General features: G+C 33.7%; 1 non-coding gene across 1 annotated transcript; it reads right to left on the bottom strand.

Moving 5' to 3' along the window:
- Positions 1-1,621: 1,621 nt before the first annotated feature.
- Positions 1,622-1,728, bottom strand: LOC141503639 (U6 spliceosomal RNA). The gene has a single exon (XR_012472983.1). It is a non-coding gene; the product is annotated as a U6 spliceosomal RNA (small nuclear RNA).
- Positions 1,729-13,375: the final 11,647 nt, after the last annotated feature.

The following is a 13,375-nucleotide window of genomic DNA, read 5'->3' as shown; positions in this document are numbered from 1 at the left end:
CTGAATACAATCTTAAAGAAAATGTGAGATGGAAATAGATAGTCTTTCACAGATGATATTTTTTATAACATGCTATATTTTCATAGACATTTAAGGGGTAAAAATGAATAGTAGATTTCCCTGGCTGTGTCTATTGTTTGTTGATTTCAAAAGAACATTTAATTTGTTATATCAAAATTCAGGTTTGAATTCTGTCTTCCAAAAAGAGATCTTCCATTTCAATTCTTAAAAACTCAAATGTACCTCTAATCTCATGGATTGGAGTGCCTAGGTGGTGCAGTATAGTCTATTTATATCATCTTATCCTGTGCTCTTCATGACCAAAGCTTCCCCCAAATTCTCCATGAAAATTTTATCCAAGATGCTGAAGGCCTTTTACTAGGTGTGGCAACATTTCAAAGGTACTAGTACACCACTCAGATTGTATAATACCTCATTCTTGCTAATGAATATCCCTTATTCAATTTCTTGATTAAAAGTCGTTCTTGATAATATCCTCATTAGGTGTAGTTTTGCTCTTTGAGTTACCTGCAATTTTCATTATTGAGAAATTGTAGTATTTCATGATTCAAAGTCAAATAAATTGCTAGGAAAATATTGTTTTAAATTTTTTAATTGTTTTATATATATCAGAGAGGTTGGGTTCATTGAAAGTACTGTGAAAACCTCAAATGTCATCCACCCTACTTTCCTTTAGTAAATTTCAGACCATATTATTGTTCATGTGCGTTTTGAGGCTATTATTTTTATTCTATTTTAACGAACTTGGTGGCATTCTTCATGCATTCATTTTTTAATCTGTGAATTGTTAGATGACTTTTTGAGTGATAAAGGATCTCTTTGAGGGAGTCATGTAGCATTTTAGGGATTAAGGAACTCAGTACAATGTTGACATTGTGCTTTGTTTCAGGCATGTTCAACTCTTTGCTATCCCATTTGGAGATTTCTTGGCAAAGATACTAAGGTGGTTTGCCATTTCCCTCTCCAGTTCATTTTACAGGTGAGAAACTGAGGCCGATGGGGAGATACATCTAATAGGTGTCTGAGGATTTGAACTCAGAAAAATATTGACTCCAGACTTGGTACTGACTCCAGACTTGGCACTCCATCCTGTATGTCACTGAGCTGTCCATGTCTCCCAGTAAATAGGAACATCTGATAGATTTTGGCATTTTTATGAATTCCCTTTTCCATTTGCACTGGAAATCTTTCATGTCAGTGATAAATAGCTTTTGAAATACTCTCATTATTATTTTATATCTTGTTTAATGTTAATAATTAGAAGATTACTGAAGAAATTCCTCTCTGTGGTCAAATCTATCTAAGAGAATCTCATAGGATCTTAAAAGATGAATGAGAGATGCTTGTTAAAAGGCATCTTTAAAAGTTAGAAATTACCCTATTGAGTGATGTTTTTGGTGGTTTGGTTGATAAACAAACAATTAATACTCTGTTACTCTTGTTTGTTTGTTTTTAGGTTTTTTGCAAGGCAATGGGGTTTAAGTGACTTGCCCAAGACCACACAGCTAGATAATTATTAAGTGTCTGAGGGTGGATTTGAACTCAGGCACTCCTAACTCCAGGGCCAGTACTCTATCCACTGTGTAACTGAGCCACCCCTAAAAATATGGAATGTTTCATGAACTTGCATGTCCTCCTTGCACAGTGACCATGCTAATCTTCTCTGTATTGTTCCAATTGTAGTATATGTGATGCCCAAGTGAACACAATACTCTATTACTCTTAACCTCTATGCCCTCTGTCTACACTGTACCTTAGCTTTGAATGGGTATAGTCATGGTCTTGACATCTCATTTCTCCCCCTCAAAGTCATCCTCCATATAGCTGCCAAAGCAGTATTTCTAAAGCACAATTTTGACTATATCACTGTCCTGCTCAGTCAACTGCAGTGATTTGCTATAGGTAAAGTATAAATTCCTTTGCACAATTTTTAATGCCCTTCACAATCTGTTTCTATCCTCTTTCCATGTCATTGGACAATTTTCCATTTCTTGCATTGGAATCCAGACCACCTGGCCTCCTCTCTGTTCCTCACATGGCCATATTCACTGGATCTCTCATTTCTGTTCTCTTCTCTTCTCATTTTTACAACAGAGTACCCTTTTTTAGGATGCAAAGGAAGCACTATCTCTTAATGAAGCTTTTCCTCATACCACCCAACTGCCAGAGCTCACCTTCCTAATTTATCAACTTTGCCTGTTAGTATTCTTGGCTTTCTTTAGAACAGTAAAGACTTAAGTTAGGACATAATAGAGCAGAAGATTTGTCTGTTAGGGCTCCACTAATTTTACTGATAGGTATTATGACAGTGGGATGAGAACTATCTGTCCTGCTATCCCCAAGGTGTACACGTTTTGGGGAGAGTCCAAACTACAGAGGGGATACTAAAAGTGCACTCTCAGTGTAGCACCCTGTAAAAGGGCTAGAGATGTATTAGATTGTCAAGAAATTGTTCTACTTTTCAGTCTCAAGTTCAGTTCTCTTCAGAGGAGAGTAAAAACCACATATCAGTGATTCTGAAGGAAATTTGGAAACTGCTGGGAAAAGGGGACTCCCAAGAAAGGCCAGATACATCTTTTGATTACTTATGTGCATTTTGTATTTCTTAATAGGCAAAATTCTGAGGGGCAAAATAAAGGTATTTGTTACATTTAGCTATATGCAAACAAAAGACTCAAAATGGCAACTATGTGACCCAATGGAGAGAGAGTGCGGGATTGAAGTCATTAAGACATTAGGAAATGAGATTTATTGGCTGTATGACCATGGTTCAATCACTTAATTTCTGTTTGTATCAATCTATTATCTGCAAAATGGGATTAATAATATCATCTATCATCTAAGGTTGTTGTGAGGATAAGATAAAATCATATTTGTGAAATGTTTTGCAAATTTTAGTGTTCTATAAATGCTAGTTATTACTATTATTATTATCCTACATATTAGCTAAACATAAGCTAGAGTTAGAGGTGGGAACACACTAAGCTAGAAAGAATTTGATCTTTTAGCTGAATTCCTGATTTTAGACCTAGTACACATGGAGCCTGAAGCTGGAAGTAAGAAAGAGGACCTTGAGACATGGATTATAAATTCGTAACATTTTCTTCATTGTTTTTTCTTTTCTAAAAAACAAGAGGTTCAACTAGATAACTTGCCAGCTTAACAATAAAATTTAGTTTTTAGAATTTTCTAGGTTGTGATATTTACAAAGTTTTCCACTGAGTACTAGTGTTGGAGTAGTGTTATATTTCATAAGCATCACACACCATGGATATGCTGTGGAACATGACATTTAACTACTGTTACTATTCTGAAAATGTTTAAACTAGTTTGTGTACTTTAGACCCCATCATTTTTGCAATGAAGAAGGTATCAAATATGTAATATGTTATAAGCTGAATTTATTTCCAAATATATAACTTTTAAGATCTATTTTTGAATATATTTTGATTTAATATTTCTTCTTCTCCCAGAGAACTATCTTTTGTGACAAAGGAAGAAAAAAGATATATAAACATTAGAAAAACTGATTCATTAATATATCAAGCAAATATGACATTGTATGCAGTGTTCCACATACATTTACAACTCACCTCTGTAAATAGTTGGGGGGAATAGGACAGCTAGGTGGTACAGTTGATAGAGCACTTGCCCTGGAGACAGGAGGACCTGAGTTCAAATCTAGTCTCAGACACTTGTTACCTAGCTGTGTGATCTTGGGCAAGTCACTTAACCCCATTGCCTTGCAAAAATTGGGGGGGAGGTTTGTTCTTCCAATCTTATGTTATTGTTTCCATTTAAAATGTTAAAGATATTGTGAATCTTGTTTTCATGGCTCTTCGTACTTAACTTCAGTACATATAAATCTTTCCAAGCTTCTCTGTATTCATCATATTTGTCATTTCACATTGTATGATAAATATTCTATTATATTCTTGTACCACAATTTGCTTAGCCATTCTCCAATTGATGGACATATATTTTGTTTCTTTGCTATCTGTCACACAAAGGCAGATTATAAAACTTGCCAAGGAAGCACAAGATATTTTTTCTCCCTTATTACAGGTCTGTGAATCCATTTGTCATACCATGTAGACGTACAGAGGAATATTTTTGAAAATTGTATTTCATCTTGATAAATGTTTACAAGATATAAGAAATTAGACTAAAAAGCCATCATTTCTGGAAAACAGAAAGCTCATAGAGTTTTAAACATAAAAATGTGCTTTCTCTTAGAAGTTAATGAGTTATTTGTTAAACTTACTATGTGCTAGACATTGCCCAGCCCTGGGAACACACATATAATAAGAAAGAGTGACAATCCCTGACCTCAAAGAGCTTACATTATAGTGGGGGAAAACAAAGGTACCTGACATAGGGGAGTGGTAGAGAGCCTGGAGTGCAGCCTGGAGAAGAAAGAGTTAAAAAGACACATGAACAAAAATATTTCTAGCAGTTCTTTTTGTGGTAGCACAGAACTGGAAACTAAGATGTTCATCATACTACATAAATACATAATGAATTATTTTCTACTAAGAAAAGTGAAATGATCTGCATTTTGGCAGAAGTATTATTCTTTTGCAATCCAGAGTAATACCAGCAGCAAAGATAAATAAACACACAAACCAGGTAGAAAAAGAGAATTATAACCTTGTGCTTTTGTAAGTATAGATAATCTGTGTAATAAAGTATAAAATATAGTATTTTGCCAGTAGCTAATAATGCATTAACAATCATTCTCTTGTTCCTCTCAGTGGATTCATGGTATAATCAATTTCAGGTAATATTTATTAATCCTATATTCATTATATCAACAACTAAATTAGCTTCTAAAGTTTTCATTGGACTTAATAGAGGAAAAAATTCTATTATATTCAAAATAATATAATTCTGTTTAACTGAATTTCAAAGATAGCAGGATAGATAGAATAAGAAATATATCTTTCCATTTTTACCTTGTGGTTCAATATCCCCACTCTCATTGAGATCCAGAACCCCTAATTATGTATACCATTTCAGGTCAGGTGGTTACTGCAACATAATACCCAAAGAAACATGGCTAATGTCAGTGTTATTAGCACGGTCACTCAGAAACTAATTGTAGAACACAGTTAGGGTGTCAGATAGATTGTGCACTAATGCTAGACAATGAAAGATTAATTATAGCAAAAATAATCTGTGACTGCCAAACTCCACAACCAAGTTGCCAAAATGGTAGAAAGATCTCCACAGGGAAGAAGAATGGAGCTTGCCATTCAAAGATGATTTCCAATTACAAACTGCAAATTGGAGATTTTTTTATTTTATTATTATTGGCATACTTTCCTATTTGAATTAAATTGATTTTGCAGTTTGATTTAAAGACTTCATATACATTTAACCTTATGAAATCTATCACCTCCAAAGCCAAACTATATTTCTGTAGTCTAAAACAGTTATTACAGACATGTAGATTGTGTCTTATGCACAGCAACAATAAGATACTCTGATCATAATTTCACCATCATAGCTTCAACTGTGGTTGTTATGGTCACAAAAAATCCTTATTGATCTTTTAAGGCTCAGCTGATATGACACTCCTTTAATTAGGCATTTCTTGATTCATACCTCTTCCTTTTCAACTTTTCCTTCTTTCAGTTATCTTGTAATAACAAAGAGAGACAATCTAATAAGTATGCTTGTTGTCAAAAGGACCTCATTTGAATTTTGGTTTTGAGACTTTTAAGCTGTTTGAACCTCAGAAAGACTTCTAACCTTTGGGGAGTCTCAATTTATTCCTCTGTAAAATAAGGGGTTGGTGTCAAGGACCTCTAAGCTCCTTCTCTGAGTCATTATTCCATACTTTGCATAAATGTTGTATTTCCTTTCCTTGTCACCCAGATATAAGCTCTTTGAGGACAGAGGCTTTTTAATTTCTGTTTTTGTTTCTCTAGTGCTCATTACATTGCTTTGTTCTTAGTAGGTATTTAATAAATGCTTTTGAATTGATAAGATATGTATGACCAACAAGTATTTATTTGTTGCCTGCTATATCTTGGGATGCAAAAATAAAAATGATGAAAAGTCTCTGTTCTCAAGGAGCTATATTCTACAGGGTCTCATATTTAAGATATCAGATGACTAACTTGTAGATGGATTATGTTTGCTTGGGTGGATGGATTTTTCACTTGTGTGAGTAGAGGGAGTTTTGGAGTGGGGCCATATATTTTATCACAGTGATGATGCAAAAGAATTTCCTCTTTCTCTCTGCATAGGGTCTTTGTGACTGAGAGCATGTATCAATTGAGACTGGCTCTAAAGTTAGAGGATCTGGGTTTGAATCCAGACTGTGCTCCTTCATTTCTGTGTGAGTTTTAAAATAATTTTGAGGGTTGATAATAGTGTGGCCTTAAAGGAAAGTTTCTGGTGAAAGACTATACCTTTTGTATAAGGACCAGGGGTGTTAAGTATGCAAAGCTCATTTTGAGTAGGGTGGCTACTGGTGCTATTCTTCAAATCATAGCAACCTGTAAAACAAAGAATATAAAATAGATATCAGATCTGTGTGGCCCACTTCTGCTTGTTTAGTGATGGTAGTGGAGTAGTGGAAAAGAATTCAGGGAATGCTAAGAATCCCATAATTTTTAGATGATATATAAGCATTAAGTCAGCTGTCAATACTCTAAATATAGGGGCAGCTAGGTGGTTCAGTGGATACAGTCAGAAAAATTTGAGTTCAAATTTAGCCTTAGATACTTACTAGCTATATTATCTAGGGCACGTCATTTAAGCTCCAATCCAGTGAGGAAGAAAATGGCAAATACAACAGCAATAACAACTCTAAATATGAGGTCTTTGTCAAATGACCAATGAGATAATAATTAATATAAATAGTAAAATGGGCAATGTTTTAAGGGCCATTCTAATATTTTGTTTTATGTTTACCATAATTCTTCCAGTGATGTATGTATACATACATGTAACATATATACACATACATAAACATACAGACACATGTATACACACATCCACACATTTGTAAATAAAGAAATTAACCTCTGAAAGCTTCTAACTTTCCCATGGTTTCATAGCTATTTAATATAAGAGGCAGAGTTCAAACTTAAACTCTAATTAGAACACTCTTTTCACTATGCCACACTGTCCTGCCATGAATCAGAACAGAATCAAATCAATATTGATTTTTTTTGGCTTGAAATGGAACCAGGAGACATAAGGAAGGTATAGATAAATAGATGGATGACTCATAGTTTATCTTTGAAGTGGCAAATAAAAGTGTTGGAAAAGTTGTTTCATCTGCACCCAAGAAAGAAGCATCATTTTATGGGGCACTAAACCATTGTATCTTGCAGTGCTCGTAATGAGCAGGAGCAAAAAGATTATCAGGACATTAATTGCAATATTCATAACAATATATATTTCTGATATTGTAGAAATATATTATATATATAAATATATCATACATACATATAAAGTTAATGCAGATGTATATGTACCTATATTGTACATATATTTATGTATATATGTGTATATGTATAGATATATTTGTGCATGTGCATGTGTGGGTAGAGAGAGAGACAGAGAGAGATAGAGACAGAAGTAGGGGGGAAGAATGGGATGAAGGTGGGGAGGGAAAGACCTTCATTCCAAATCATGTCAATATATACTTTGATGATTGGCTATTTAAACATAAATATAGGTGCAGGATTGCCAAAATGAAGACACCAAAGGTTTGTAGATTGTTCAGATTCATATATCTATGTCACAAATACATTTTTCAAGAAGACAATGATAAAGTGTTGGACCTAAAGTCTACCAAATATGATCCAAAATGAAATTTAATACATCTCTACAGACAAGCGATGAATAGAATCTCTTATGACTCAAGTTTTGCCATGCAATTCAACTCGGTAATTTAGAGTTGGAGCAAAGGTTCTAAAGCATACTCGATTAGAAAAGAATAAAGATAGACTGAAGTAACTGAGTTTGAATATAAAAATTCCAATCTAATTGGATTATTGAATTATGAATAAAAGGATGAGTAAAGGTAAAGATATTATTTAATTGATATAACTCAGTCTAACTTATTAACTTAGTTGCAACAACAAAGAAAAAATATAATATCTTTCCGATGAGAAGGATATATCATCTAAGTGCAGCATGCACTTAGAGTAGAAAGTCATTTACAAAACCTTATAGTGGAGAATATTGGAATATTTGAGTATCATTGGACCACAGAGCAATAAAAAGCAGTTTTGAGTGAAATAAGTCCAAAGAAACCTTTATGTGAGTTTTTCCCAAGCGAATGAGGAAATTGAAATGTCATTTAAGAAGATAAACAGTTGAAATAGGCCAAATATGCATAAGAATCTGTGCTGGAGGCAAGAAATATTGATGGAATGATTTTCAATATTTCTCAAAATGGAGAAGATATTTTTAAAATGTCATGAAAATATGGATGTTGTTATCATCAAAAAATCTACGTAAGACAAATTAGCAACGTATTGACCCATTTTTTTACTTTCTCCTATAAAATCTTTTAAAAATCATTTTATTAATATTTTCTATTTCTTATATAAACATAGTTATCCACTATATCTTTGCATTTTCCCTTCCCAGGGAGCCATCTCATATTATTTTAGGGAGTCAGCACAGCTGATTGATACATTGGAAAATTCTGAAAGCTCATGAAAGCTGAATGCACCACATCTGTGAAGGTGTAGGTTAGGGCTGTTCTCAAAATTGTTCATTTGAGCCTTATTTGAGTTTTATAATTTTGTTCCATTCACTTTTGATTTATTTTTATGGAATATCATTCTTTCCATTTATATTGTTGTAATTACTATGTATATTGTTTTCTTTGCTGACTACCCCTCCATCAATCTATATAGACCTTTCTGTGTATCTCTGTATTCATCATATGCATAATTTCTTATATTCTATTACATTCATGTACCATACTTTGTTTCAGGATTTCCCCAATTGTTTGTTCATATTATTTGACTTTTAACCTATTAGCAAATGACTATTCGTCTTATATGTGTATATAAGATAATTTTGTTAGTTTTTGTTTTAATCACTTATTTATTTCAAAAGTAATTTGATTACATTGAGCATAACACAACTTTAAATTTTTTCTTTGCCATAGTATTGACCAGAAGGCATATGCTAAAATATTTTAATAAGAGATACAAAAATAATTTTGTGCGTCAATACTTTGATTATTGCTTTCTGATAGTGTTGGACATCAAAATGGAGAATATCCATCTTGAGCTCATATGGAAGTCAGATTGCCTTTAGGTTGCAAAATCATTTAGATATTTTTATTCACAGATGTGTTGTGGGGATTGCATCAAACCTTAAAGTAATAAGCAGTATCCTCAATATGACAATCAAAAGCAAAATAAAAGTAAGCAAAAAATACTCATTATTTACCTTATACTATGCATTTGGTTGAGTAGTTTACTGAATTAGTTTTTTAGTACACCTAAATTTGGATAGGTCTTGAAAAAGGGTGGCCTTGAGTAGATATGTGGAGAATTTAAAGAGGAACATGCACAAAAATCACACAAGATAAGAAAGTCCTGATAGACTGATTTTTGCTGCTAGACAAAGTGCTCACATTGATATGATCATGAATCCACCCAAGCATTGAAGTATAAGTGGCATTAAGATATTTATTTCTTTATCTTTAAAATGAAGGGACTGGATCAAATTATCTCTATGGTTCATCTAGCTCTAGCATTTCATGCTTTTAAAAAGTTTTCTTTTATGAATTTGTTTTGAAGCAAAGTATGCTCCAAATAATTTCGAGTTGTATCTTATTTATATGTATACATATATATGTATGTGTATGTATTTATATATACATATTCACAAATGCATGTATGTATGTATTACGACAAGAATTACTCTTCTCTACCAGGGTAGAGCATGCAACAAGCCTTTACTGAGGAGTGTTTAATTCATATTGCTTCATACAACATATTACCTTATTGGTAATCATTTCTATTGGCACATACATACAATATACATTGTGAAGCTAATTAATCCCTTGGAAAGCAGCTTTAATGGATTATGTAATTCAATATTTGTATCATTACTTGTCTTAGGAAGTTGCTAATGTATCAATTACAGTATTGTATTTATAGAACATCTTGGTTCTTGCATGAAAATTATAGAGAATTTATTAGCCAAAATATTAATTAACCTCTTTTCTTCAGAGCTACAAGATTCTATGATTTAATGATTTATTTTAGTTAAGCCATTTGCAAGATTCCAATCTTAAACATCAGAAATTTTAGATAATGTTTAAATATAGTTTTAGTTAAGAAATAGTGCTATATTGTTAGAGGGCAAGCCATGAGATCAATTAGAAGATCTAGACTGAAGAGATGACTCTAAGATTGATGTATTATGTATGCATTAGCTGTGTGACTCTGGAAAAGTCACTTAACCTTTTGGTGTCCACAGATAACTTTGAAGGAGGAAGGACAAAAGGAGGAATAAGAAGAGGAAGAGGAGGAGGAGAGGAAGATATTATGAAGATAGTAAAAATATATTGCCTAGCTTATATTATCATACAAATCAATAAAGTAAAATTGATTGTGTCCATTTAACTGATAGAAATATGATGAACTTGTGAGATAATGTGCCCAAGGAAAGGATCTATGAGAAATCAGGTAATTATCTATAGTATTTTCCTGAAGAAGATTTTATTCCACAAAAAAGACTTTTATTGAAGAATGAGTGAGTGAGCACTCAGGGGTAGTATGACAATATGATGATCAACTCATATTCACTTAAATCAGATTCAGGGACAGAAATTCACAAGTGGAAAAGATTTCCAGTGGCCTTAGTTTCAACTGCTTTCTGGAGTGAAGTTTATTTTTTTGGGGGGGTGGTTCTGATACATATTGATATGTGGATAGACCACTGGATTGGGAATAATTAAGATGAGTTAAGAATGTTACTAGGCACATGACCTTTAGCAAATTATTTCAGCTTTCTCTGCCTCAATTTACTCTATGGTAAATGAGTATTATAATAATAATAATACTCGTTTTCAGGGTTGTTGTGAGGAACAAATGTTTGTAAACTTTAAAGTACTATATAAATACTAGCTAATATTATTACTACATCACCAGGCTATTATTATTGATTATATTGTCTTTATAAATTTATCCTGCTTAAATGTTTTTCTTAATTAAGACAAAATGAGAGAGAGGTGATAATTTTGTCCCCAGGTCAAATGTACAAATGTGTGACTTTTTAAAAAAAAATCACTTAGCCTTTATCTCTGCATGCACTTGTGTACACACTCACACCCCCCCCACAACCCCCCCCCCAATACTGCCTGACTTTTCCTTTACTTCTTTACATGTAAGTACAAATAACTTTCCCATTTGTTCAGCAATAAAGTAGGTGGCATGGCAGAGAAGAGAGAGAATTGTCTTCAAAGTGAGAAAGACATGTTCAAATCCTACTTCTAATGTAAATTGTGTTACCATGAAGAAGTCATTTATCCTAACTGTGTAACAGGCAATTTTCTAAGGCTGTAAGTTGCAAAAATGGCCAAATTGCATTAGCAGAGGGAGATTCTTTACTGGGAATTCTCTACAACAATGGAACCACAACATCTAGATTAAAAACAAAAATAAAAGCACTGCAACATACAGCTTAGGAGATTTGTTACTAGTTAGATGAAAAAGATGTGTGAGTTTTAGTCATTTGTAGACTCTATATGATTCAAATCATCATAAGCTTAGAGTTAGAAGTGATCTTAGAGGTCACCTAGACCAGTGGTGTTAAATTCAAATAGAAACAGGGACCTTTAAACCATACATAAGAATTTGTATGGGCTGCCCATTAACTTAGAAAAATCATATACTAATATTATCTATGTTCTATTGTATTATTATGGGTTTTGTTAAATATTTCCCAATTATGTTTTATCTGATTCATGCTCCAGGAGAGCGATGCAGCCTTTACTGGCAGCATGTCTGACATCTCTGCTAGACTTTAACTTTCTTTTTTTAGAGATGAGGAAACTGAAATTCAGGGAAGTCAAGACATTTTCCCTATGTTACACAGAGTGAGTAGCAGAGATGGAATTTGAATCCAGGTCTTCTGAATTTATATTTAGTGTTTTTTCTCCTATACTATACCATACCATCTTTCAGAGTTATATAAAAGACAAAAAAATCAAATTGTAGAGTAGTAAAAAGGCAAAGTGAGCAGTAGAAGAGAAATGCTTGTCCTACTGCACTCTTGACTATACAGACTATGTATACATTATTGTGTTCAGTTTTGGGCACTATTTTTTTGAAAGGATGCTGATAAGCAGAATGGCATTAAAATAAAATAAGCAAGATGGGGAAATGAAATGAAAAGAACAGATTTTATGAGGATAATTGGAAGGAAATGGGGAGGGACAAGCAAAGATTTAGCATTTGGTGGCAACTGTGAGATAGGGAAAGAGAGAGAGAAGGAGACAGACACAGAGAGATGTGTTGTGTGTCTCTGCGTGTGTGTATTGTGTGTGTGTGTGTGTGTGTGTGTGTGTGTGTGTGTGTGTGTAAAAGCTTCCTGAAAATATGTGAAAGGATGTTAAGGAGAAAAAGAGAGATCCTTTAGGTCCAGAAGGCAGAATGAAGCAGCTTTCCTCTGAATTTATGGATAGACTTCCTAGGAATGAGCTGTCCAAAAGTGGAATCTGGAGATGGTAGGTTTTTGCTTCTTGGGGGACCTCAGACAGAGGCTTGATCACTTCACTGCTTTCTGTTTCTTTTTTAAATGATAAACACATTATATACTAGATATGTTTCCTAAACATTAAATTTCACTCAGTCAAGGATTCTGGACTTGGAGGTACTTAATGTTGCTATGGTTGATGATGAGTTAGAGCAGAGGATTTCTGCATTCTTGCTTCAGCTCTGTCATTCCTACAACAGAAATATATCCACTTTCTCTGCCCCAAGCCCTCTTTGTGCTCAGCGTTCACCAACAAAATGTGAAATTGCTTGGGAAAAATCCTATAAAGTATAACTTGGACATGTTTAAAGCCATTTAATGGAAAATGCAGCATCTCAGAGCATACAGTGTATGCATAATAGCAGCAATTTCCACCCACCACGATGGTTTGGGTGCAGGTTTAGTTTTGGAATCTGTTTTCCATCATTCTGCTGCTGTGATTGGTTGTTTCTGCAGGGGAACGATGGCAGCTGGATGCTTCTTTTGGGTAATTTTGCACTCCAGCTTCCATTTGTCAAAAGGGCTGCCATTAAAGGGATTGTCTTGGCCCTTTGCTAGAATGGACGATTTCAGGAAGCTCAATGACAACGTATTAAAAAGGTCA

Source organism: Macrotis lagotis, chromosome X, assembly GCF_037893015.1.
Source record: "Macrotis lagotis isolate mMagLag1 chromosome X, bilby.v1.9.chrom.fasta, whole genome shotgun sequence".
In the NCBI taxonomy this organism is placed as follows: Eukaryota; Metazoa; Chordata; class Mammalia; order Peramelemorphia; family Peramelidae; genus Macrotis; species Macrotis lagotis.
Note: the sequence above shows the minus strand (reverse complement) of the source record. Positions and strands in the feature narration are given on the sequence as shown.